This window comes from Coregonus lavaretus (genome assembly GCF_964263955.1).
Source record: "Coregonus lavaretus genome assembly, chromosome: 10".
NCBI lineage: Eukaryota > Metazoa > Chordata > Actinopteri > Salmoniformes > Salmonidae > Coregonus > Coregonus lavaretus.
Genome location: NC_139997.1, coordinates 51,877,328 through 51,904,731, shown reverse-complemented (window position 1 = coordinate 51,904,731; position 27,404 = coordinate 51,877,328). Strand labels below are relative to the sequence as shown.

Genomic DNA, 27,404 nt, shown 5'->3' with positions numbered 1-27,404 from the left:
TCCCGGGCGATAGGCTAGTGTGAAGTTGAACCTGTTAAAAAACAGAGCCCACCTAGCCTGGCAAACGTTCAACATCTTGGCTTCTTGAATGGAGACCAAGTTCTTATGGTCCGTCCAGATCACGAAAGGATGAGGTGCCCCCTCCAACCAGAGTCTCCACCCCTCAAGGGGCCACTTCACTGCCAAGAGCTCCCGGGTTCCTACATTGTAGTTGCGTTCCACTGGCGAGAACCGCTTGGAGTGAAAGGTGCATGGGTGCAGTTTCTTGTCCTCCTCGTTCCGCTTTGAAAGGACCGCCCCTGCTCTGGTGTCCAAGGCGTCCACCTCTACCATGAAGGGACGAGTAGGATCAGGATGAGCGAGGATGGGTCCGGAGGTGAAACGTCCCTTGAGCTACACGATGCCCTGTCAGCCTCTGGGGTCCAGCAAAAACGGGTCTGGGACTTGTGGGTTCGGACTGTGAGAGGCGCTGCCACCGCATCAAAGTTGCGTGTGAAACACCTGTAAAAATTGGCAAACCCGAGGAACCGCTGGACTTGTTTGAGTTAGGCGGGACGGAGCCAGTCGGTGACCACCTTAACCTTTATGGGGTCCATTTGGATGCCGGCGGTAGAGATAATGTGACCCAGGAAAGAAACTTGGGATACGTGGAACTCACATTTCTCTATCTTGACATATAGTTGACTCTGCAGGAGGCGTCTCAGGACTTGCCGGACGTGGGTCTTGGAGAAGATCAGGATGTCGTCGAGGTTAACAAAGACGAACCGATTCAACATATCCCTAAGAGTGTCATTGACCAATGCTTGGAAGACTGCCGGTGAGTTCGATAATCCGAAGGGCATGACTAAATACTCATAGTGGCCACTAGGGGTGTTAAAGGAGTTTTCCATTAATCTCCCTCCCTGATTCTCACCAGATTGTAAGTGTTGCGGAGGTTCAGTTTGGTGAAGAATTGCTTGCAGTAGAATGGGCTTTGTCTGATACTCCACCTGGCCGGAGCCGATGGGGTGTCCATCAAGAGCTTGAATCTGCATAGGGATGGGACATTTCACACAGGGGATTTGTAATTCTCTGGCAAAGTCTTCGTCCATTAAATCATATATGGACCCGGAGTCCACGAAGGCTTGACTGTGGTGCTGACGATTGTCCCAGTGGAGGGTTGCGGGTAGTGACAGACGGTGACTGGGTAGCTGGGGTGTAACTGCCCAGCTCGTCAGGGTGTCCCCTTGTCCTGGCGAGCCCCGGCGTTTGCCATCAGCTCTAGGCATGTAGAACAGAGATGGCCGAGACCTCTGCAGTAGAGGCAGCAGCCTTCACACATGCGCCTGTCACGTTCCTGTGGGCTCAGACTTGTTCGTCCCAGCTGCATTGGCTCCTCAATGCTGGGCTCGGGGGGCTTGGGGTGCTCAGGAAACTGGGATACTGGGGTGGTGTCAAAAAGGCGCTGTCTCACACGTTCTTGGATTCACTTGTCAAGCCTGATTCCAGCATTATCAGGGAATCGAGGTCCTCTCATAGTTCCCGAGCGGCCAGTTCATCCTTGATGGAGTTAGACAGACCCTGGTCGAAAGCAGTAACCAGTGCCTCAGTATTCCACCCGCTCAAGACGGCGAGGGTGCGGAACTCAATGGTGAAGTCAGCAACTAGTATGGCCCCTTGGTGGAGTCTGAACAGTCGGCTTGCCTCTTCTCCTCCGCCGACTGGGTGGTAGAAGACTCATCACAACTTGGCAGTGAAGGCTAATATGGAGCTGCAGGATGGTGGCTGCTGCTCCCACACCGCCATAGCCCATGCCAGGGCCTTGCCCAAGAGTAGAGAGATGATGTAGGCGATCATGGCCCGATCGGTGTGGAATGAGGAGGACTGTAGCTCGAACACCAGAGAGCACTGAGTGAGGAACCCCTTGCATCCTCCCGGGTGGCCGTCATACTACTCGGGGGCTGGGATCTTGGGTCCCTGGAGCAGGTTCCCTGGAGGAACTACGATGACGCCTGTAGCACTGGGCGATGAGACTTGGGCATTGGCTCCTCCTGGGTTGGGCCGTGGTTGGAGGGAATCAGTAAGTGCTTGGAGGGACTCTGAATCAGTGATTTAGGATCAACGTAAATACTTTTCAGAGAATTGGTAACAGAAGGATCACAGTAATACTGGGAAGACAACAAACACTAGGGCTAGAAAACTCACTCAGGAGACAAACGCACAAGGCAAACTAATCAAGCTTCTGCAAAGCGAAACAGAAAACACCTCTCTTAAAAGGGAAATCATAATTAGTGATAGAACACACACCTGAGTGCATTTATAGTCTCTAGTACGGTCTCTGCTGCCCTCTGGTGACAGGTGGAACCACGACAGACTCATCAAAATGGGATTGAGAATAAAGAGTGTCCTGGGATTGAAAACATTCACAGGCCGGGGGATCTTGACCTCCCCCAATGCTTGGGAAAGGAAACTACGTTATCAGAGAAGAAGAATATAAAGGAATGCTGTCCATCAGTGGAATAAGCATGAATGCTTATGGTATTTTGGCATTGTTAAGGACACATTGATCATCCATAGCCCTGTGGTTAATATGACACAGAGGGAATCTATCCTTGGGAGTTTGTGTAAATCCAGCGCAAGCAGCCAAGGTCTGAGAGTGGCTGAGATCCATCTTTGAGAGGAGCCATGTGTTTATTGACAGATGCAATACAGTAAATATCTACCTTCTTATGGTTATGTACATAAACCTGGTTATAAAAACTAAACAGATGGCGTTAGGTTTGAGAAACATGTCAGCTCCACCAAACTTGGCTAAAATACGAGGAAATTAGTCAAATGGGATAACACCGAACACAACCTCTCCTGTGGAGCACCTTTCACCAAAAAATCCCATTCTCATAGATCATCCCACTTGTTGTTTCTCCTAATCTATGATAACACTGCTTAGAGTAAACAATCAAACAAGTACAATGTATCCCAAATATTCACATTTATATTCACTGTAAATAGAGAGTAATGCAATATTTTGATTTCAAAGTTGTACATTTATCAGTGACAATGTGCAGCCTGATTCCTGGTCGAACATACACATTACAGAGCATATATACTTTCATAAACATTTGAAAATCAAAAACAGCTACCAGGGCAGACTTTCCTTCTGTCTTTTTTGGTCATTAGTGTTATAGTATGAGTCAGTATTTTCCTCAAATTCCTGCAGATTGTCTGAGGGGGTGGCCAGTCAGAGATGGACTGATGGAGACAGGAAACAGGAAAGACCAGCTCAGCTGTCCCAAACATTAGGCCAGACAAGACTCTCTCTCTCTCTCTCTCTCTCTCTCTCTCTCTCTCTCTCTCTCTCTCTCTCTCTACTCCCTGTTTCTTTCACACTCATACACTCTGCCTCTACCCCTCATCTCTTTCCTCCTCTCCCTTTCTCTCTCAGAGCAGCGGGTGAAGTGTTTTAGTGGTGTCCATAGCAACTGCATGAAAAGTGCCACACCAGCGGGCACTGAGATAAACTGGCCAACCATGGGTCTGCCACCTTGGCCTCTCTGCCACTGTGAGAAAAGAGACAAGGCTTCCCTTTCCTCAACAACTTGGCCTCAACTTCATAAAAGAAGATAGCCGTGATACAATTGCCTGAGTGGTCATGTCTGGACTAAATACAGCAGGGAGTGTCTTCGATCTTAAAGACAGAGGAAAGAGAAAGAAGGATATGCCTGCCTTTGTCATTTAGTCCCTGTTGACGCCGTTCCTCCCAGCATCGCACAATTGGACAAATTCCAACTTGGCGTACTTGAATAGTAAGGGCTAGATTCAGTCAGTAGCGCAAATAAAATGTAAAGGTAATTTCTGATTGAGCCGACATATACAGCGTTTACCATGAATGCAGTCTCCGCGAACGCGGAAACATTGTCTTTACATTTCAATCTTGCTATACCGTGGATCTTCAGCGCTACGGATTGAATCTAGGCCTTAGTCTAATTTAGCCTGCTAAAAATGTCTTTTTTACTTCATGAGATTTCCAAGCTGCACACTACTGTTAAGAATGAGCATAGTCTTTTTATGTGGAATGTATGCAGCTTCCATAAGATTTTCCATACATCATTATTCGTTCTTGTATAACTTGCGTTTTTCTCTCTCTTCCTGCTTTTGCAGCAACTTAAACACTGACCACAATATGAAATTCATGAAAAGCAAACAACCTCCTGGACATACATCCAGAACACCGAAAAACCCTGATATGTCTCATCCAGAGTGCTACTCTCCGAAATGACATGAGTGGTGTAATTATAGTTAATATGACATAATGGCCAAGCCCTCCACAGATGTGCTGGGGTTTCCTAAAGACAGCCTGAGTAAAACCAAGTCAGTGTATTATGTCATTAGAAAGCATGAAGTCATTACCAGCCAATGGCAACATGAGAATCGCAGCCCTGGGAGGCTGAAAGTTTGAACATTGAGCAAGAGGGAGGGGGAGAGTGGGCTGAAACAATGAGCTGTTATTGTGAGGATGCACAAATCATGGCACGCCAGTGGGGAGGATGCTACAATACCCTGCAGGGTAATTATGAGGTGGCTGGATTAATAGAACCAGAACCACAGCATGGAGGCAGGGATCCAGACATGCTGCTGGGACCCAGACACAGAAGAGCTCTGCTGATTGATGTCCTTGAGGTGCTTTCTCTTACCGCTCCAAACTCCTGGCATGGGACCCAGTACGGAGCCCTGAGGAGCACCCAGCCAGGCTCCACCTGTTGCTGCAGGTGTTCCACACACTGGCGCATGGTTCAAATACTTCTTTAATATGTCGACAGATCCTGGTGCCATGTGTTCATATCTGCTACGAATCAACATCCTGCCCAGGAAGGGCATCGCTGAGAAACATGATGACACGTCATTTATACCATCACCCCCTCCAACCCCATCTCCCTCCAGTGCTGCTTGTGTAGCCTTGCTGCTTCCAATGGTAAAGACATTCCACTATGCTTTTATTTAAAGAGCCAAATGAAGACTTGGGCCATGGCTTTCTTTCCCAGAAGGGGACAGAATGTATTTTTGTGTTTGGCTGACATTTTCTTACCAATTAACTTATTCACCAAAAAATTAATAGAAAATACAGGGCCGGTCTATTTTTTGTATTCTGATATTTATATGGTCAAGCATTGTGTTAGCTAGTCTTTACCAGATGGGAGTATATCAAATAAGCTAGTAGACTAGTGCTGTCTGCACTACTAATAGCTGATACTAAGCTCTATACACAAGTATTTAGATGAATTCATCTGAATTCAGAATACATTTATCTTCTCTTTCCTGGACCACATTATGAAACGCCCCCACTTCCACTGTGCTGAGTCAGGCATCTCTGGCAGCAGAGATCACAGGATACAACTGTTTGGGAATTTTGGAGCGAGAGAGTGGGAGTGAGAGTGAGAGAGTGACAGCAAGAGAGAGGGAGCACGAGAGAGAGACAGAGACAGAGACAGAGACAGAGACACAGAGACAGAGACAGAGACAGAGAGAGAGAGAGAGAGAGAGAGAGAGAGAGAGAGAGAGATGTTTGGTTTAGATTAAGGACAGTTCTGAAAGAAAAGCAAAATAGAGAATCCTTTTCTTTGGGTCTTGATGTGGGGGAACGTCTAAAAATAAATTGTTTGTGTGTTGTGTATAAAAAAGCCAGGTGAAGCTCTCTCTCCCATCAATCTATCCACAGTAGACCCACAACCATGAAGGATGATCATGGATCACATCAACACCATCATCCTAGACACCCTGGACCCACTCCAATTCACATACTGACCCAACAGATCCACAGATGATGTAATCTCTATTGCTCTCCACACTTCCCTCTCCTACCTGGACGAGGAGGAACACCTATGTGAGGATGCTGTTCATAGACTACAGCTCAGCGTTTAACACCATAGTGCCCTCCAAGCTCATCACTAAGCTAACAAACCTGGGACTGAACACCTCTCTCTGCAACTGGATCCTGGACTTCCTGATGGGCCGCCCCCAGGTGGTGAGGGTAGGCAACAACACATCCGCCACACTAGTCCTCAACACAGGGGCCCCTCAGGGGTGCGTGCTTAGTCCCCTCTTGTACTCCCTGTTCATCCACGACTACGTGGCCGCACACGACTGCAACACCATCATTAAGTTTGCTGTGGACACAATGGTGGTAGGCCTGATCACCAACGATGATGAGACAGCCTATAGGGAGGAGGTCAGAGACGTGGCACTGTGGTGCCAGGACAACAAACTCTCCCTTAACATCAGCAAGACAAAGGAGCTGATCGTGGACTACAGGAAATGGAGGGCCGAGCACGTCCCCATTCACATTGACTGGGCTGTAGTGGAACGGGTTGAAGGATTCAAGTTCCTCTGTGTCCACATCACTAAGGATCTATCATGGTCCACACACACCAACACAGTCATGATGTGTGTGTGTGTGTGTTTGGTTTTACTATCCTTGTGGAGACCAGAAGTCCTCACAAGGATAGTAAAACAAGGAAAATTCGGACAAGTGGGGACATTTCGCCAGTCCCCACAAGGAAAAAGGCTATTTTAGGCTTAGGGGTTCGGTTTTGGTTTAGAATTAGGGTTACGGGATAGGTTTAGTGTTAGGATTAGGATAGGGTTAGGTTTTGGGGTTAAGGGTAGGGTTAGGGTTAGGGTTAAGGTTAGGGTTAGGTGAAGGGTTAGGGGAAATAGGATTTTGAATGGGAATCAATTGTATGGTCCCAACAAGGATAGTAAAACAAACGTGTGTGTGTGGAAACTGTGTGTGCGTGCACGTGTGTGTGCATGTTTCTTGTAAAGCATGTGTGTATAACCAACATCCACCCCCTATCTACCCCCCTTCCATGCCCACTTCAACCAAAGGTCCCTGACTCAACATAACCATCCGTGGTCCAAAAAGGAGTCCATCAATGTCTAATGCCTGAATGGTCATCTGAACGTTGTGCTCTAATGAACGGTTTAAAGTTACTGTGGTGTTTTCATCATGAACACTGACACAGCCGCAGACCTTTGAGGCTGATGTCGGAGAAGAAGCCTTCCAATGTGGGCACTACATGCTTTACAGTCAGCTCCATGGTTTCAGAGGAGAGAGGCATCTCCCGTTGCTCCTGCTCTTTGCCAACTGGCTATTGCCCTGTATCCATGGTGACACAAGACCAATTTGTAAGTCCCTCTGGATAAGAGCGTCTGCTAAATAACTTCAATGTAAATGTAATTTGAACGTTGATTCAGTCGGAGGCCTTTCCTACAAGGTCTTAGGCTGTGTCCCAAATGAAACCCTATTCCTACATAATCCCAGCAAACTATTCTAGGGAGAGATAACGTTTTTGTAATGTTACCAGTAATGTTCCCCAGATGTTTGAGTGTCCAGTTTTCCGTTAGTTGCGGGAACATTCTATGTATGTTAGCAAAAATCTCCAGATAACTTATTTAGCATGTTTTGGCGTTTAGGAGAACATTCCCTTAACGTCAAACGGAACATACCCAGAATGTGGTTACCATGTTCTCAGAATATACAATATTAATGTTCTAGACACTTTTCATGGGACGTTGCAAGAACATTTATTTGTCCAGCTTTCTGAAGGTTAGGAAAATATTCCATCAACTTCGCACCAAACATACACAATACATGATTGCCATGTTCTCAGAATATAAGATGTTATTGTTCTAGACATGTTTCATGAGACATTGCAAGAACATACTGTATGTGTCCAGTTTACTGAGGGTTAAGAGAATATTCCATCAACGTCACATCAAATATACACAGAACATGGTTGCCATGTTCTCAGAATATAAGACATTAATGTTCTACACACATGGGAACGTTGCAACGTCACACCAAATATATTTTAAAATAAAGTTGCAAGTTGGAACCAAACAAGGTTCTTGAGAACGATGCCATAGGGCAGGGGTGTCAAACTCATTCCATTGAGGGCCTAGTGTCTACAGGTTTTTGTTTTTTCCTTTCAATTAAGCCCTTGACAACCAAGTGTGGGGAGTTCCTACCTAATTAGTGACCTTAATTCATCAATCAAGTACAAGGGAGGAGCAAAAATCTGCAGACACTCAGCCCTCCGCGGAATTAGTTTGACACCAGTGCCATATGGGAACCATTTTAGGGCCCCTGAAGAACCATAAATGAAATAAATAACACTTGTAAAGAACAGGAAGGCCAGCACACTGTTTATGCTCCCAATTCACTGCTTTATTTGTAAGGTCAAACAGACTCAGTGCTCACATCCCAAAATATAAACATTTCTGGATTTGGCGGATGCCAGGAGAACGCTACCTGCCCGAATGCATAGTGCCAACTGTAAAGTTTGGTGGAGGAGGAATAATAGCCTGGGGCTGTTTTTCATGGTTCGGGATGGGCCCCTTAGTTCCAGTGACGGGAAATCTTAACGCTACAGCATACAATTACATTCTAGATGACTCTGTGCTTCCAACATTGTTGCAACCGTTTGGGGAAGGCCCTTTCCTGTTTCAGCACGACAATGCCCCCGTGCACAAAGCGAGGTCCATACAGAAATGGTTTGTCGAGATCGGTGTGGAAGTTGGGGATGAATTGGAATGCCGATTTGAGCCAGGCCTAATCGCCCAACATCAGTGCACGACCTTACTAATGCTCTTGTGGCTGAATGGAAGCAAGTCCCCACAGCAATGTTCCAACATCTAGTGGAAAGCCTTCCCAGAACAGTGGAGGCTGTTATAGCAGAAAAGGGGGGACCAAATCCATATTAATTCCCGTGATTTTGGAATGAGATGTTCGACGAGCAGTCATGTAGTGTACATACAAATTGGTACAAGTTAAAGCCTAGGCAACAGTAAAAAATATATATATAGCGTTGGAAACTGTTGGAATACCCACCCATATGACCATTACGCGCATGACGCGTGGTGGCCGTAGATATAATTACAGTGACCTATTTCAAAAACAACTTGTGAACCTCTAATAATTTGATATCATTGAGATGGGCACATGTAGTATTTACAGAAAATCTAATATACAGTGCCTTCGGAAAGTATTCAGACCCCTTGACTTTTTCCACATTTGGTATGTTACAGCCTTATTCTAAAATTGATTAAATAAATAAAAAATCCTCAGCAATCTACACACAATACTCCATAATGATAAAGCGAAAACAGGTTTTTAGAATGTTTGCACATTTATTACAATAAAAAACAGAAATACCTTATTTACATAAGTATTCAGACCCTTTGCTATGAGACTCAAAATTGAGCTCAGGTGCATCCTGTTACCATTGATTGATTGGAGTCCACCTGTGGTAAATTCAATTGATTGGACATGATTTAGAAAGGCACACGCCTGTCTACATAAGGTCCCACAGTTCACAGTGCATGTCAGAGCAAGCCCAAGCCATGAGGTCGACGGCATTGTCCATAGAGCGCCAAGACAGGATTGTGTCTGGGGAAGGGTACCAAAAAATTCCTGCAGCATTGAAGGTCCCCACATTTAAGAACACATTCTTAAATGGAAGTTTGGAACCACCAAGACTCTTCCTAGAGCTAACCACCCGGCCAAACTGAGCAATCGGGGGAGAAGGGCCTTGGTCAGGGAGGTGACCAAGAACCCGATGGTCACTCTGACAGAGCTCTAGAGTTTCTCTGTGGAGATGGGAGAACCTTCCAGAAGGATCAGGCCTTTATGGTAGAGTGGCCAGATGGAAGCCACTCCTCAGTAAAAGGCACATGACAGCCCGCTTAGAGTTTGTCAAAAGGCACCTAAAGACTCTAAGCATACAGCCAAGACAATGACAAGTCTCTGAATGTCCTTGAGTGGCCCGGCCAGAGCCCAGACTTGAACCCTATCAAACATTTCTGGAGAGACCTGAAAATAGCTGTGCATCAATGCTCCCCATCCAACCTGACAGAGCTTGAGAGGATCTGCAGAGAAGAATGGGAGAAACTCCCCAAATACTGGTGTGCCAAGATTGTAGCGTCATACCCAAGAAGACTCAAGGCTGTAATCGCTGCCAAAGGTGCTTCAACAAAGTACTGAGTAAAGGGTCTGAATACTTGTGTAAATGTGATATTTCCATTATTTATTTATACATTTGCAAACATTTCTAAAAACCTGTTTTTTGCTTTGTCATTATGAGGTATTGTGTGTAGATTGATGAGGGGGGGGAAAAACAATTTTATCACTTTTAGAATAAGGCTGTAACGTAACAAAATGTGGAAAAGGTCAAGGTGTCTGAATACTTTCTGAATGCACTGTATACATATATACAAAATGACCAGGTGGACACCAGGATGGCAGGACAAATCAACATATTAATGTAACAAATGGTCTGATATCAAACCCTTGGTTCAGACCTCTAGGAGACAAGGCAGACAAACGGTGAATCCAGTACAATTCTCTTGTCAGTAATAGATTCTTTGAAGATTCATACAAAAATCCCAAACCAGAAATGTTTCCGCCCTCCAGGACCGGAAATGAATAGCCCTGCTGTAGGTTTTTAAGCCTTATTTGCATATTTTCCAGGGTGCCTTTCAAGTAAATGTAAGAGTTACCAGTATCACACATAAAAGAGACTGTGGCCTTCACCAAGAGAGATCCTAAGTGAATATGTTGTCATTAAAATGTAGTTCTTTAAGACAATACAATACATATTTCATAAGGCCTTCTTTTGAGGGCCTAGTTTTACCCTAATACAGAGGCCTGAAACTCATAGTTTACAGGCCACTTCAGGCCTGCAAATCACATTATGCTGGCTTGCAAATTTATGTGTAATTCCTATTGGAATCCAGCCAAAGTGGGGATATCCAACATTTTTAATTTTTATTCAACCGCAACCTGTATTCAGAATGACTGCCATAGTTGGGAAGACTAAGATATGAGCATACATTTACATTACATTTACATTTTAGTCATTTAGCAGACGCTCTTATCCAGAGCGACTTACAGGAATACCTCAAACAGGCATACCTCAAACATATAAACTGGAACAACCATTTCAGTAACAGGTGCAATAAGTAATAGTTTAGAAAAATGTATGTTATTTATATTTGAGTAGCATAAGATTAATTAATCAATTAATTCAAAAACATAGACATTGAAACAAGCATTTTAAAAAAAATCTACCTGCAGTACAGTATACTGGGAAATATGATAATGATGGGCGTGGTTTTGGTTAAACTCTGGTTATTAACACCAACACTATGGTTCTTTTACAAAACTGAGTGTTAATTTAACTATTTACAGTGTTAATTTAACTACTGAATCAACACTAGAAATGTTACACCGAAAAATCAACACTAGTTAACACTGGCCAATTTGCTGTGTGCAATGAAAGGGACACATATGCAGGCTTCCATACATTTCAAGAACCTTTTAGAATTCTGAAGAACCGTAGATGCCACGTCAAGAACCCCACACTTAACTCAAAGGTTCTTTATCAGGCAAGAGTTCTCCAAGGAACTTTAAGAAGTTTCCATTTTAAATGTAAAATGGAAAGAATGAAAATCATTTTACATCAATGAATCAATGAATCAAAATGTTTTCTAAAGCCCTTTTTACATCAGCAGATGTCACAAAGTGCTTATACAGAAACCCAGCCTAAAACCCCAAACAGCAAGCCATGCAGATGTAGAAGCACAGTGGCTAGGAAAAACTCCCTATAAAGGCAGAAACCTAGAGAGGAACCAGGCTCTGAGTGGTCGCCAGTCCTCTTCTGGCATCAAATTGATATAAAATGGGTATGACTCTAGCTAGCCAGATATTGGTATGAAGGTTCCAGGAGTACAGTCCCTGACAAAGAGAGGGCCATACTGTACTTGTAGCTGCTGAATGTGGGTTAGTAACTTAGTACATTAACACTCCTATCATGTTCTACTTTCTCATCTGGATGTCTGCCAGAGCCTTTATTGTGGTGCTGAGCCCTGAATGGACGGAGCAAAAGCAGCAGCAGGAGAAAGAGACAGCAGCTAAATGGAGTCATTGCCTTTACGGAGCCTAACTGATTTGATTCTTTAGAGTTGTAACCCAATTATTCCCAGGCCACATGTTTTCAGAGCAGAGGCATTGCTGGGTGAAAGCCTTCTCGGTCTCTGCAGCCTGTAAGAAAAAAAAAGAAGAGACAAAAATGTCCTGTAAGTGTTATTCCATACGACTCACGTCCAAATATAGGGGCCATGAACGAGGGAAACCATAAATGGTGGTTATAACTAACATTTGAGGATAGACAGTAGACACAATGGGAATTTTCTTAAGCAACATCAGCTTCTCCAGGTGGAATGAAAATCATCTGAATGGCTTTCATCAAGATACTCACCAAGGTCCCTCCCATTAGAGAGAGAGAGAGAGAGAGAGAGAGAGAGAGAGAGATATGATGGTCAGGGGAGGGTGCAGGGGTAATGTGGTTAGTGTACAGGGACGGGGCAATTAATGATGTGAAGCTGATTATACGGAGAACTGCACACACAGGTCACTATATCTCCCTTTACTCACCGTCCTTCTTCATCCCTCCCCTCCTCCTCCCTTCCACCCGAGGAGTCACCACAACAACCACAGTCCCTCCCCATCTAACCATGTCAGAAACACTCTCTCAAAAGTCTGAGCATAGAAGGAATCTGATAACTCAGTAATTGTCCATCCTGGTTTATTCTAAATGCTTAACAAGTACTTTCTCAGGAGGACGTTGTTGAGAAATCGTGATGTATTGTTGAGATATCATCGCTTCGTTTCACAATAAGGGTGCAATGATATCTTTATTTGTAACTTGGCAAGTCATTCCAAATGTGATATCAAAAGAAAATAAACAGTTACCAAAGGATGACATAAGAAATGTGTGCAGGCGTTGGATCTGATTTGATTCCATTCTTACAGTATGTTGTGATTGTCATCATTGCTCATTGTCTCATCATGTTCTCATGCCATAGGCTACTACTCGCCCTCCTACTCACTTCTGGATCAAAATCTCCATCTAGTGGATATTGCATGCTGTTGCAAATGTCACCTGACTCACCAGGCTCTCTAAGAAGCATAGTCTTGTTATCTATGGTTGTGGTTCAGCTGTAAAACATCTAAACAAGGACAGTATGTCACCATGCACTGATTTTCTCTTTGGAATCACGTGGCGATAAGAGACATTGTGGTGTTTTGGCTTGGCCATGGATTCACCCTGGGCATAGGTGTGTTGTGTTGGTGGAAACAGGTTCATACATTTATATGCAGGCCTACAAGTTGAACTGTTCCCTTTCACAATGCCAGAGCACACATGACACATTCCAGATGAATAACCATATGGAGATGAATTGACATTTTTGACATGCGTTTTTCTGGATTTTTGTTGTTGTTATTCTGTCTCTCACTGTTCAAATAAACCAACCATTAAAATTATAGACTGATCATTTCTTTGTCAGTGGGCAAACGTACAAAATCAGCAGGGGATCAAATACTTTTTTCCCTCACTGTATATGTGTATGTGTATGTGTATGTATATATGTATATGTATATGTATATATGTACAGTGGGGGAAAAAAGTATTTAGTCAGCCACCAATTGTGCAAGTTCTCCCACTTAAAAAGATGAGAGAGGCCTGTAATTTTCATCATAGGTACACGTCAACTATGACAGACAAAATGAGAATTTTTTTTCCAGAAAATCACATTGTAGGATTTTTTATGAATTTATTTGCAAATTATGGTGGAAAATAAGTATTTGGTCACCTACAAACAAGCAAGATTTCAGGCTCTCACAGACCTGTAACTTCTTCTTTAAGAGGCTCCTCTGTCCTCCACTCGTTACCTGTATTAATGGCACTTGTTTGAACTTGTTATCAGTATAAAAGACACCTGTCCACAACATCAAACAGTCACACTCCAAACTCCACTATGGCCAAGACCAAAGAGCTGTCAAAGGACACTAGAAACAAAATTGTAGACCTGCACCAGGCTGGGAAGACTGAATCTGCAATAGGTAAGCAGCTTGCTTAGCTTAGCTTAGCTTGTAAGCTCACGATGAACTTGTGCGTTGTGACCTGGCAGCTTCAGCACTAGCTGATGTCAGGTTTGATTGCCTAGAGCCTCTAGAGCTTGAGCTTGAGCACCGTGACCTGGTCTCCAACATGTTGTATGGGCTGCCCTCTACATCTGGATGCTGAAGGAAAGGCTGGGGTGTTACCTTGATCCTTTGGTTGTTGTATGATGAGCTTGGGTTACCTCCCTGTGATGATGTCTGAAGAGTCTGGCTGGATAGCGATGTGAAGAAGGGATCCACTCTTCCTGTGTCTGGGCCCATCGTGTAGTCAGTATTTTTACTGTTCTGCCCTCACAATGTGTAAGCTACAAAGCTTGGCAGTCAGCTTACACTCTTCCAATAAAGAATCAGGAGGCATTGGTACCTTTTAAGAATCTTTAGTAGAAGCTATTTTGTTTTGTAAAACTGTAACAGATAAAGAAAGGAGAAAATGTATTAGAAAAGTCACTATATACATTCACACAAATGGATACAAATAAAGAACAGCATTTCTATCACGAGCTAGCAACAACAAAACAAGCCTAGCTAGCGAACATGATCATGCAGAAATGATGACAATTTACATCACAGGAAAGGTGCCACAAAACATATACACACAATCTAAGTGTCCATATAGCTTAATAACTATGCTTTAGCTCTGTAACAAGAGATATCTGAACACTTAAAATAGCTAGATACATCGAAAACACAAAGAAGCTAAATTCTGTCACGAAACGTTAGCTAGCATGCTAACACACAATGTTAAGAGAATAAGCAAAAGTTAGCGCAATTAGCTTAGCATAATCGGAATTTAGAAAACTAGAATAAACATGTAAAAAACATAAATATTCTAGAAATACAATTTGAATTAGTAAAAGCATTTTCTAATAACTCTAAAGTACTTACAGACTTATCTTTAACCAAGGCCTAGTAAGATGGAAAAATAGAGCTTGTCTGTCTGTTGTTGTTGCTCTGATTGTTCTGACAGGAAATACAGTGAGGGAAAAAAGTATTTGATCCCATGCTGATTCTGTACGTTTTCCCACTGACAAAGAAATGATCAGTCTATAATTTTAATGGTAGGTTTATTTGAACAGTGAGAGACAGAATAACAACAATAAAATCCAGAAAAAAGCATGTCAAAAATGTTATAAATTGATTTGCATTTTAATGAGGGAAATAAGTATTTGACCCCCTCTCAATCAAAAAGATTTCTGGCTCCCAGGTGTCTTTTATACAGGTAACGAGCTGAGATTAGGAGCACACTCTTAAAGGGAGTGCTCCTAATCTCAGATTTTTACCTGTATAAAAGACACCTGTCCACAGAAGCAATCAATCAATCAGATTCCAAACTCTCCACCATGGCCAAGACCAAAGAGCTCTCCAAGGATGTCAGGGACAAGATTGTAGACCTACACAAGGCTGGAATGGGCTACAAGACCATCGCCAAGCAGCTTGGTGAGAAGGTGACAACAGTTGGTGCGATGATTCGCAAATGGAAGAAACACAAAATAACTGTCAATCTCCCTCGGCCTGGGGCTCCATGCAAGATCTCACCTCGTGGAGTTGCAATGATCATGAGAGTGGCACTGCTAGCAGTGCCACTAGAGATCCTGGTTCGAATCCAGGCTCTGTCGTAGCCGGCCGCGACTGGGAGACCCATGGGGCAGCGCACAATTGGCCCAGCGTCGTCCAGGGTAGGGGAGGGAATGGCCGGCAGGGATGTAGCTCAGTTGGTAGAGCATAGCGTTTGCAACGCCAGGGTTGTGGGTTCGATTCCCAAGGGGGGCCAGTATGAAAAATAAAAAAATTATGTATGCACTCACTAACTGTAAGTCGCTCTGGATAAGAGCATCTGCTAAAATGACTAAAATGTAAAAAAATGTAGAAAGAACGGTGAGGAATCAGCCCAGAACTACACAGGAGGATCTTGTCAATGATCTCAAGGCAGCTGGGACCATAGTCACCAAGAAAACAATTGGTAACACTCCTGCAGCGCCCGCAAGGTCCACCTGCTCAAGAAAGCACATATACAGGCCCGTCTGAAATTTGCCAATGAACATCTGAATGATTCAGAGGAGAACTGGGTGAAAGTGTTGTGGTCAGATGAGACCAAAATCGAGCTCTTTGGCATCAACTCAACTCGCCGTGTTTGGAGGAGGAGGAATGCTGCCTATGACCCCAGGAACACCATCCCCACCGTCAATCATGGAGGTGGAAACATTATGCTTTGGGGGTGTTTTTCTGCTAAGAGGACAGGACAACTTCACCACATCAAAGGGACGATGGACGGGGCCATGTACCGTTAAATCTTGGGTGAGAACCTCCTTCCCTCAGCCAGGGCATTGAAAATGGGTCGTGGATGGGTATTCCAGCATGACAATGACCCAAAACACATGGCCAAGGCAACAAAGGAGTGGCTCAAGAAGAAGCACATTAAGGTCCTGGAGTGGACTAGCCAGTCCCCAGACCATAATCCCATAAATCTGTGGAGGGAGCTGAAGGTTCGAGTTGCCAAACGTCAGCCTCGAAACCTTAATGACTTGGAGAAGATCTGCAAAGAGGAGTGGGACAAAGTCCCTCCTGTGATGTGTGCAAACCTGGTGGCCAACTACAAGAAACGTCTGACCTCTGTGATTGCCAACAAGGGTTTTGCCACCAAGTACTAAGTAATGTTTTGCAGAGGGGTCAAATACTTATTTCCCTCATCAAAATGCAAATCAATGTTTAACATTTTTGACATGCGTTTTCCTGGATTTTGTTGTTGTTATTCTGTCTCTCACTGTTCAAATAAACCTACCATAAAAATGATAGACTGATCATTTCTTTGTCAGTGGGCAAACGTACAAAATCAGCAGCGGATCAAATACTTTTTTCCCTCACTGTAGCTCTGAACCGAAAGTTTGCAAATTTTCTTTGCATTGGCTGCCAGCATCCTCCCAAATGGGTTTGTTGGTATTTAAATAGTGTTTGTAGGTGATACACCACCACACGAATGCTATATTTCTGAGGAGTATGATGTCAGTGAGATGTAGAATGTACAATGAATGGTGTGTCACAGCTTAGCTCTTGCTTAAGGCTCAAACTGGAGACAGTTAGAAACTTCTCTAACCTTAATATCATCCCAAATGTGGATATCAACGTGAGTGAAATTGAGCTGGAGAGTTGCTTGGACGGTTGGAAATACAGCAAAGAGGTCTACCAGTCAACAATTGTCACTGAGGTGAGTCAGGAATATTCATGATATACTTTCATTCTAACATGTAAAACATCACACATTTTACAGTACAAAACAATTGTCTAAAATCATATGTACACACCTTGTAATTCAGGTAAATTGGTAAATATGGAATGATAGCTATACAACAAGAAAATCTATCAGACTTTGTTTTTAAAGTTCAAGAAGTAGTTTTCTTGAAGTGTGTCGAGATGATGTCCATAAGTCCTCAAAATGGCATATGCAGCTTGACATGAAATGTGAAAATGTCAAGTTAACTTTTGAAGTGAGCTCAAGTTACATGTATTAAATATTAACTGTCTGCGATTGGGGAAAACAATCTTCTGTTGAAGAGCACAGATGGCGTAGCAATGCGGTCGTGTTCTTTGTTGTGTGTCCGTGTAAATAGCCAATTTTTTTTTATATTTTTCGTACATATTTCCCTATCATACTTTTCATCCTTCTACTAAATATACTTTCCTGCAACCCGCCTCACTCAATGTGGAACGGATACTATTATTTACTCACCTTTATCTAGAATCTCCAGTTGAAACTAGCTAGCCAGCTAACTAGCTACTTGCTATTAGCCACCGTTAGCGGTTTTCACCCAGAACATCAGATTTTCTGCCAGAATAACATTTACATTTTACATTTTAGTCATTTAGCAGACGCTCTTAACCAGAGCGACTTACAGGAGCAATTAGGGTTAAGTGCCTTGCTCAAGGGCACATTAACGTCATTTAGCAGACGCTCTTAGCCAGAGCGACTCACAAATTGGTGCGTTCACCCTATAGCCAGTGGGATAACCACTTTACAATTTGGGGGGGGGGGGGGGGGGGGGGGGGTTAGAAGGAATACTTTATCCTATCCCAGGTATTCCTTAAAGAGGTGGGGTTTCAAATGTCTCCGGAAGGTGGTGAGTGACTCCGCTGTCCTGGCGTCGTGAGGGAGCTTGTTCCACCATTGGGGTGCCAGAGCAGCGAACAGTTTTGACTGGGCTGAGCGGGAGCTGTGCTTCCGCAGAGGAAGGGGAGCCAGCAGGCCAGAGGTGGATGAACGCAATGTCCTCGTTTGGGTGTAGGGACTGATCAGAGCCTGAAGGTACAGAGGTGCCGTTCCCCTCACTGCTCCATAGGCAAGCACCATGGTCTTGTAGCGGATGCGAGCTTCAACTGGAAGCCAGTGGAGTGTGCGGAGGAGGGGGGTGACGTGAGAGAACTTGGGAAGGTTGAACACCAGACGGGCTGCGGCATTCTGGATGAGTTGTAGGGGTTTAATGGCACAGGCAGGGAGCCCAGCCAACAGCGAGTTGCAGTAGTCCAGACGGGAGATGACAAGTGCCTGGACCAGGACCTGCGCCGCTTCCTGTGTAAGGCAGGGTCGCACTCTCCGAATGTTGTAGAGCATGAACCTGCAGGAGCGGGTCACCGCCTTGATGTTGGCGGAGAACGACAGGGTGTTGTCCAGGGTCACGCCTAGGCTCTTCGCACTCTGGGAGGAGGACACAGCGGAGTTGTCAACCGTGATGGCGAGATCATGGAACGGGCAGTCCTTCCCCGGGAGGAAGAGCAGCTCCGTCTTGCCAGGGTTCAGCTTGAGGTGGTGATCCGTCATCCATACTGATATGTCTGCCAGACATGCAGAGATGCGATTCGCCACCTGGTTATCAGAAGGGGGAAAGGAGAAGATTAGTTGTGTATCGTCAGCGTAGCAATGATAGGAGAGACCATGTGAGGATATGACAGAGCCAAGTGACTTGGTGTATAGGGAGAAAAGGAGAGGGCCCAGAACCGATCCCTGGGGGACACCAGTGGTGAGAGCACGTGGTGCGGAGACAGCTTCCCGCCACGCCACTTGGTAGGAGCGACCGGTCAGGTAGGACGCAATCCAGGAGTGAGCCGCGCCGGAGATGCCCATCTCGGAGAGGGTGGAGAGGAGGATCTGATGGTTCACAGTATCAAAGGCAGCAGACAGGTCTAGAAGGACAAGAGCAGAGGAGAGAGAGTTAGCTTTAGCAGTGCGGAGAGTCTCCGTGACACAGAGAAGAGCAGTCTCAGTTGAATGACCAGTCCTGAAACCTGATTGGTTTGGATCAAGAAGGTCATTCTGAGAGAGATAGCAAGAGAGTTGGCTAAAGACGGCACGCTCAATAGTTTTGGAAAGAAAAGAAAGAAGGGATACTGGTCTGTAGTTGTTGACATCAGTGGGGTCGAGTGTTGGTTTTTTGAGGAGGGGAGCAACTCTCGCTCTCTTGAAGACGGATGGGACATGGCCAGCGGTCAAGGATGAGTTGATCAGCGAGGTGAGGTAGGGGAGAAGGTCACCGGAGATGGTCTGGAGAAGGGAGGAGGGGATGGGGTCAAGCGGGCAGGTTGTTGGGCGGCCTGCAGTCACAAGTCGCAGGATTTTATCTGGAGAGAGAGGGGAGAAAGAAGTCAAAGCATAGGGTAGGGCAGTGTGAGCAGGACCAGCAGTGTTATTAGACTTAACAAACGAGGATCGGATGTCGTCAACCTTCTTTTCAAAGTGGTTGACGAAGTCATCCACAGAGAGAGAGGAGGTGGGGGGGGGGGGAGGAGGATTCAGGAGGGAGGAAAATGTGGCAAAGAGCTTCCTAGGGTTAGAGGCAGATGCTTGGAATTTAGAGTGGTAGAAGGTGGCCTTAGCAGCAGAAACAGATGAAGAAAATGTAGAGAGGAGGGAGTGAAAAGATGCCAGGTCGGTAGGGAGTTTAGTTTTCTTCCATTTCCGCTCCGCTGCCCGGAGCTCTGTTCTGTGAGCTCGCAGTGAGTCATCAAGCCACGGAGCTGGGGGGGAGGACCGAGCCGGCCGGGAGGATAGGGGACACAGAGAGTCAAAGGATGCAGAAAGGGAGGAGAGGAGGGTTGAGGAGGCAGAATCAGGAGATTGGAGGGAGAAGGATTGAGCAGAGGGAAGAGATGATAGGATGGAAGAGGAGAGAGTAGTGGGAGAGAGAGAGCGAAGGTTGCGGCGGCGCATTACCATCTGTGTAGGGGCAGAGTGAGTAGTGTGGGAGGAGAGCGAGAGAGAAAAGGAAACAAAGTAGTGGTCGGAGACTTGGAGGGGAGTTGCAGTGAGATTAGTAGAGGAGCAGCATCTAGTGAAGATGAGGTCAAGCGTATTGCCTGCCTTGTGAGTAGGGGGGGACGGTGAGAGGGTGAGGTCAAAAGAGGAGAGGAGTGGAAAGAAGGAGGCAGAGAGAAATGAGTCAAACGTGGACATAGGGAGGTTGAAATCCCCCAAAACTGTGAGGGGTGAGCCATCCTCAGGAAAGGAACTTATCAAGGCGTCAAGCTCGTTGATGAACTCTCCAAGGGAACCTGGAGGGCGATAGATGACAAGGATATTAAGCTTAAATGGGTTAGTGACTGTGACAGCATGGAATTCAAATGAGGAGATAGACAGATGGGTTAGGGGAAAAATTGAGAATGTCCACTTGGGAGAGATGAGGATTCCTGTACCACCACCCCTCTGACCAGATGCTCTCGGGGTATGCGAGAACACATGGTCAGACGAGGAGAGAGCAGTAGGAGTAGCCGTGTTTTCAGTGGTGATCCATGTTTCCGTCAGCGCCAGGAAGTCGAGGGACTGGAGGTTGGCATAGGCTGGGATGAAGTCAGCTTTGTTGGCAGCAGAACGGCAGTTCCAGAGGCTGCCTGCGACCTGGAACTCCAGGTGAGGGGTGCGAGCAGGGACCACCAGGTTGGAGAGGCAGCAGCCGCGCGATGTTGTGCGTTGTTTGTGTAGCCTGTGCAGAGACGAGAGAACAGGGATAGGCAGAGGCATAGTTGACAGGCTGTAGCAAATGGCTACAAAAATGCAGAGGAGATCGGAATGAAATGAGCTAAGCATCTGGGAGAGGAGAGAGGGGGGCCTCCCTCACCAAAAACTTCTACCTCAGAAACTAAAATTGTTTCACTGAACAGTTGTTCAATGTTTAAAGGAATAAACTCAAACCCACTTTATTCAGCTAGCCAACTATGACACCATAGCTGACTAGCATGCTAGCATCCAATAACACACAGTTTAACACACAGTTAAGCACAAATACTCACAACAAACCACCAATAATGTGTTAACTAGCTAACCAGCATGCCAGCATCCAGTAACACACAGCCAAGCACAAACACTTGGTCACAGCAAACCACCAATAGTGTGATAACACACTGAATCACTGGACCCTAACACCGGATCGCAACTAGCTAGCCACAACTGAATGGATGTTGCTCTAGGCTAATCACCAGTACCCCCGAAGCAAGCACCAGTTAGCCAGGATATGGGCCTGGCTCAAGGCTATCTACCTCTTTGTCTACCGGACGGGAGTAGCCAGCTAACTGGCTACTTGCTATTAGCAACCGTTAGCGGTTTTTCACCATTGTCCGTGGCCTGCACTACCTACCAGCCAGCTCTAGCCTGGACTATTATCGGCCAGTCTGCACTGTCTGCACAGCGCGTTATCGACCCAGAACATATCGGATTTTCTGCCGGAATCACTAAATCACTGGACCTTTAACACCTGATCATCGCAACTAGTGCTTCCTGCTCGCTGTGCTTTAGCACCAATTCAAACTGCTCTCGGACTCACATATTGCTGTTCACTGGACCTTATGATCACTCAGCTGCACAGCTGATGCATGCTGGACTGTTCCTTTACACGGTACCCTGTCCTGTTTATCTGTTTAGCCTCAACCCAAACTTTCATCGCCATTACCAGTTGTTGTCTTAGCTCTCTCTAATAACACCTGTGATTGCTTTATGCCTCTCTCCCATGTCAATATGCAATATGCTGTTCCAGTTAGTTCTTATTATACAATTTCAATATAAAACCCCAAGTCATTCTCAAACTGCCTCAAATAGCTACTTTGTTCCACCCCCCATACATGCCGAGACCAGCTCAATCGGTGCCTCCAGTGATGCTATCTCTTTCATTGTTACCCAACGCTTAGGTTTACCTCCACTGTACTCATATCCTTCCATATCCTTGTCTGTACATAATGCCCTGAATCTATTCTACAACGCCCGGAAATCTGCCCCCTTTTTTGCTATTTTGCACCCCAGTATCTCTATTTGCACATAATCTCTTGCACATCTAGCATTCCAGTGTTAATACTAATTGTAATTATTTTGCACTATAGCCTATTTATTGCCTTACCTCCATAACTTGCTACATTTGCACACACTGTATATATATTTTCTGTTGTATTTTTTTGGACTTTATGTTTTTTTTACCCCATATGTAACTCTGTGTTGTTTTTATCGCACTGCTTTGCTTTATCTTGGCCAGGGGCCTGTTGCACAAAACTAGGATAAGGGATTAAGCCAGGATATCTTGGTGATCCTGGCTCAATTGATCCGTAATCCGGTTGCACTAAAGATGGATAGGGGGCAGGAGGATATGTTATGGTATAAATTACCATGGAGATTTATTCTGTGGAGCTAGCCTGCTCCAGACCAGGCTAAATTCCAGGATCTATTTAATCTCATCCCTAATGTCAGTCAGCAGTCACCACAAATGGAAACCAATAGTTATTTCACTGCTCACTATACATTGTTATCACATATAACTAGACCCACTGTCATTATTTAAACGTTTGTGATCATTAATTTCAATGATTTTGGATAAAAAATGATTTTTAGATGATGTTGCTATCATTAGATAATTTACAGTTTCCCATAGACTATAAGGCTATATATAAAATGATAGAATATTAGGGCCACAGAGGGGAAAAAAACACAAGTCATAATATTGTAACCAGTTGTTTTAAAGGAGGACAGTTGTTAAAATGACAGATGTGGGGCATTTCGTGAAATTGTACTTCAGTATGGTTTCATAAACAAAGACATGCTGATGTGCCAGAATATTAAGTATCACATTGTCATAAGTATCAAAACTGTAAAAACAATATGTAGCTTTTCTGCAGAAAGAACCAGCCTCATAAATTTATGACTTTATCCTTTTTCTTCAGTGTGGCCCTAGTACTCTGTCATATAAACAAATACACATTCCATATGAATATAAAAACACAATGTGTAACATTATGTTCCTTTATTGAATAAGGACAAAACAAAGCAGGTAAACCATCAGCTCCTTTCGAAACTGAAGTCACAGTGACTCTACAAGATGGAAAGCACAGAATCCAAGCATATTATACAAAATGATACATACACATTCAAAGGTCTGTATATAACACACCCTGCATGTCTGCACACTAAAATAAATGCAGGACAAATCCATACACATCAACTGAACAGACAAATGAATGGATGCAGTAGCCTCCCTGCAGCCTTGTATTACACACAGTATACCGCACAAACATCATAAGAGGCCAAATTCGTAAAAAAACGAACCCAAAAAAACCCAAATTCCTCTGCCACCGCAGGACATATTTAACCAAAATTGAAAGCACACATACTAACTAAAATAATTCAACACATATTGGTCCCTCAGCAGCCGACCACTGTCGTCATCAGGGAAGATTGCCGGATTGTCCCAGTCCATGGCTGGTGGCACTCTGGGGGCCCTCTCCTTCCTCAGGCAGGCCACATTGTGGAGGACAGCACAAGCCACAGTAATATCACATGCCCTAACAGGGCTGACCCTTAATTTGTGAAGGCAGTGAAAGCGTGCCTTCAGGAGGCCAAAGGTCATTTCAACTCTGGCCCTGGTCCTGGCATGGGCATGGTTGTAGGCCTGCTGTGCTTCCTGGGGGTCTGTGAAAGGTGTCAGGAGAAAAGGCTGGCAGCCATACCCCCTGTCTCCCAGCAACACACCAGAGAATTCACCTGTCAACACAAAATCTCATCATTACTACCTCATAAACACAGTGATATTCTTGACACAGCCATGATGGTTATAAATAGGGGTTGTGTGGCTTACTTTGTGATAGGCACTGATAGATTTCAGAGGCCCGAAAGATTCTGGAGTCATGGACTGAGCCAGGCCATTTTGCCACAACATTGCTGATCACACAGTCAGCATTGCAGACCATCTGAAATCATAAGATGAGGAATATTACACCAATCAATGCACATCACTGGCAATGCAGAGTGTTCGTCAATGGACAATATCAAAAAGTTATGTTCACCTGAACATTAATGCTGTGAAAGGATTTCCTATTCACAAAATCGGCCTCATGGGCACCTGAGGGGGCTTTTATCCTTATGTGTGTGCAGTCCACTGCACCAATGACATTGGGGAAACCTGTCACACAAAGTAATGAGTATCCTACTATGTGTTAACAGTTGTCCTGTAATTTGTAGATCCTCTTACCTGCAATCCTATAGAACTCCTCTTTGATGTCACAGAGTCTTCTGTGGCCAGGGAAGGAGATGAAGACATCTGCTAATGCTTTGATAGCCAGACACACACTCCTTATTGTGCGGCAAATTGTGGCCTTGTTCAGCTGTTCTGCATCCCCCACTGAGTACAGGAAGGCTCCACTAGCAAAAAAGCGCAAGGCCACACAAACCATTTGCTCCACACTCAGTGCATGGCTCCGTGCAGTGCGGTGCTTAATCCTGGGACCCAGTAGTCTGCATAGATACCTGATGCCATCTGCAGAAAACCTGTATCTTTCATATAGATGGTCATCAGGGAAGGCCAGTGGGTCCAACCGGTCCCTGAAGACCCTTTCTCGCCTGAAGGCTCTCCTCAGCACAAGTGCTTCTTCATCCACCACATCTCGCACGAATGGGCATGCCATTGTCAGAGCAGAAAGGAACACACAATTTTGGGCCTTCATATAGGCTAGTGGCCACACCTGGTGCTGGGGGGGTGGGCAAAAGAGGGCGATGCCTTATAACGATGACTTGGTTGTACTGATTGCTGGGAAAATAAAAAAAACCTTAGAAAGATGCCACCGTCCTGTGTGCTCACAATAAGAGCTCATATGTCATGGCTCACTTGACTTTACGAGAATATACCTAATTTTTATTTTGAGCTGTGTCATCTTCTTGGAGCTGGGGGAGGAAAGAAAAATAATGATTAATACATTTGTGTTACAGTTAGCATACAGTGTACATTGAAGGCATATCTCACCTCCCTCTCAAGTTTTTTTATTTCAAGGTCCAGTTTCCTAATTGTCCTCTTTTTTATTTCGGACTCCAGTGCAAGATTTTCCATCTTTTTCTTCTTGTACTGAATGTCTATGTCTGCCAGTTCTATTTGGCGCCGGAGGTGGTTGCCATACAACTTTCTGATAGCTTGTGAGCTCTGTGAACACAATACAATTAGCGCAGCTGGAATTTGGCAGGATGTGGTGTCCTTTTATTAATACGCACTATGTTGCCAGGCTGGTTTTCCCACTGTATAGCATCTGGGTCCTGTAAAAGAAATTAGATTTTTTGATTTTGATGAGGACTCCTCACCATTGTAGAGTAAATAGTACTTTCACAGTCTTAACATGATACCTCATGCCTTCTGGAATCCAGAGAGATGGTCTCCTCCTCATCATCGTCTCCATCATGTGCTGTTGCTGCTGCACTGGGGCCTTCACCCTATCACATTTAATCGGATTCATATTGAAGCTAGTAGACAAGACATGCCAGGCCTACAGTATGCCTTTGATGGAGTACTCACTGGATCAGCATCGTCTGGTGCTTGTGCTGGTGGCTCTAACAGGAACACAGTGCTGCCAGACACTGCAAGGCAATAGGTAAACCAAAGTCAGACAGTCCAAATTGATTCAATATGAATGTGGTTATATCCCATGTAGAGATGGAAGGACATACCTTGAATGAAGCGGGTGGCATCTTGGGAGGAACCTATGCTCGTCTCTTTCCCCCCAGGGATCCCCTCTAAGACGGGCCTGCCTTTATTTAGCTCCAAGGCCATGTCCTCTGCTGGGGTAAGGTCAGCCTTTGGTGACCCACCACCCGTGCCTTGTCTGTGGGTATTCTTTTTCACTGCTAAAACAGTACAGACAATGTGTGAGCAGGCACCTTCTGGGTACAATATATGCTTGTGCTTTGTTAAATATTAGTCAGGGACCATACCATTCTGCAGAATGTTCTTGTATTTGATTTTGACCTGCTGCCATGTCCGTTTTGGCCCGTTCATGTTTAATCTACACACACACACACACACACACACACACATTTAATGGAGTCACACTGCAAAAAATTACTTGGTATTTTTGTCTTGTTTTCAGTAAAAATATCAAAAAATGTATCATAGCTTTATACAGTGTGATGGAGTTACTTTACACAATTTCACTCATATCTGCAGTGCATTTCAATTAAAAATTTAACCGTTTCATAATTACAGTACAACTGCATTTTTGGAGATGTGAATTAAATATTTGAATTGTAATTGTGATGTTTCAGCGGAGCGGTGAGTGTGTAATTGTGCACTACTTACGCATTCAGGCGGTCTGCAATACTTTGCCACGCTTTTTCTCTTTGCTTTATCACTGTGGCGGTGTTGCCTTTCTTCTTAATTATATCTTTTACCTCCTCGTATGCCTCCATGAGGATTTGTGCTTCCGACGGGGAAAAGTACGCGGCTCTAGTTGCCATGGTAAATCAGTTAATCTGTGATCTGTGGCGGGGTCTATTTGAGTGAGCCGTGAGCGCGCACCTATCCAGGATTGGTTTCACCTGGCTTAATGAATCCGTGTCTGCTCATCCTGGCTTGGTCTTTGTGCAACCAATTAAGCCTGGACGCACATGTTTTGGCTTCATTGAGCTCAGCTGAGTCATTTATCCCGGATGTCTTAATTCTACTTTTGTGCAACAGGCCCCAGGTCGCAGTTGTAAATGAGAACTTGTTCTCAACTGGCTTACCTGGTTAAATAAAGGTTAAATAAAATAAAAAAAATCTCAGTACCCAACGCACTAGAAGTTCTTAAAGCCATTAGCCGTATCCTTATTCTAGTCCTCCTCTGTTCCTCTGGTGATGTAGAGGCTAACCCAGGCCCTGCAGCCCCCAGTATCACTCCTACTCCCCAGGAGTTATCATTTGTTGACTTCTGTAACCGTAAAAGCCTTGGTTTTCTGTACGTTAACATCAGAAGCCTCCTTCCTAAGTTTGAGTTATTAATTGCGTTAGCACACTCCGCCAACCCTGATGTTCTAGCAGTGTCTGAATCCTGGCTTAGGAAGGCCACCAAAAATTCAGAAATGTCCATCCCCAACTACAACATTTTCCGTCTAGATAGAACTGCCAAAGGGGGTGGAGTTAGCCTGCAG

The 27,404-nt window shown here is 44.7% G+C and overlaps 1 long non-coding RNA gene and 1 pseudogene across 2 annotated transcripts in view; one reads left to right on the top strand and one right to left on the bottom strand.

Moving 5' to 3' along the window:
* The first annotated feature begins 4,786 nt into the window (after positions 1-4,786).
* LOC311136378 (solute carrier family 22 member 4-like) overlaps positions 4,787-27,404 on the top strand; it is a 35,556-nt pseudogene continuing 12,938 nt past the window's right edge. The window contains exons 1-2 of the transcript in view: positions 4,787-4,875; positions 16,881-17,201. The product of the transcript in view is annotated as a solute carrier family 22 member 4-like (transcript). The remainder of the gene's footprint in view (positions 4,876-16,880; positions 17,202-27,404) is intronic.
* LOC311135703 lies at positions 25,452-25,804 on the bottom strand. The gene is made up of 3 exons (XR_014613809.1): positions 25,795-25,804; positions 25,626-25,712; positions 25,452-25,538 (listed from the first exon to the last, which is right to left on the bottom strand). It is a non-coding gene; the product is annotated as an uncharacterized lncRNA (long non-coding RNA).